This window comes from Panthera uncia, assembly GCF_023721935.1.
Source record: "Panthera uncia isolate 11264 chromosome E2 unlocalized genomic scaffold, Puncia_PCG_1.0 HiC_scaffold_20, whole genome shotgun sequence".
In the NCBI taxonomy this organism is placed as follows: domain Eukaryota; kingdom Metazoa; phylum Chordata; class Mammalia; order Carnivora; family Felidae; genus Panthera; species Panthera uncia.
In genome coordinates this window covers 24,764,121-24,764,544 of record NW_026057589.1, presented here as the reverse complement: position 1 = coordinate 24,764,544, position 424 = coordinate 24,764,121, and the positions used below count along the sequence as shown (strand labels likewise).

Sequence of the window (424 nt, the reverse complement as noted above, 5' to 3'; positions counted from 1 at the left end):
CGGCCCCCTCCCCCCTGCCCCGCCCCATTCTCACCCATCTCCGCCCCTAGCCCGCAACCCCGCCCCATTCTTGCCCTGCCCCGCCCCTGGCCCCCTGCCTGCATTCTTACCCAGCTCGCCGTGCCCCTGCCTGAGGCAGCAGCTTGGAGGAAGCTGGGCACGACTTCTGGGGGCGGGGGCCACCCATATGTGTTCCCTGGAGGGCCTGGGGGCTCGAGCTGCACTGAGCAGTCCCGCCACGGCCTCCTTTTGTTCTGCTTGGTCACCCCGCCCCCCACTGGGCCCATCAGCCCTCTTCTCGGGCTTTGCATGGTGGTGGCCTGGGGACTAAGAGTGCCTGTGGGAGGGGACAGGCTTCCCTCCTGGTGCCTGGAGAAGAGCTGCCGGGGGGCCTTGTCCCGCCCTCTCCCACCTGTGGCATTTC

General features: G+C 69.1%; 1 protein-coding gene across 3 annotated transcripts in view; it reads left to right on the top strand.

The window, feature by feature from the left end:
• RNF166 (ring finger protein 166) overlaps positions 1 to 424 on the top strand; it is a 10,085-nt gene that overhangs the window by 7,907 nt on the left and 1,754 nt on the right. The gene's annotated exons all lie outside the window — the stretch shown is intronic.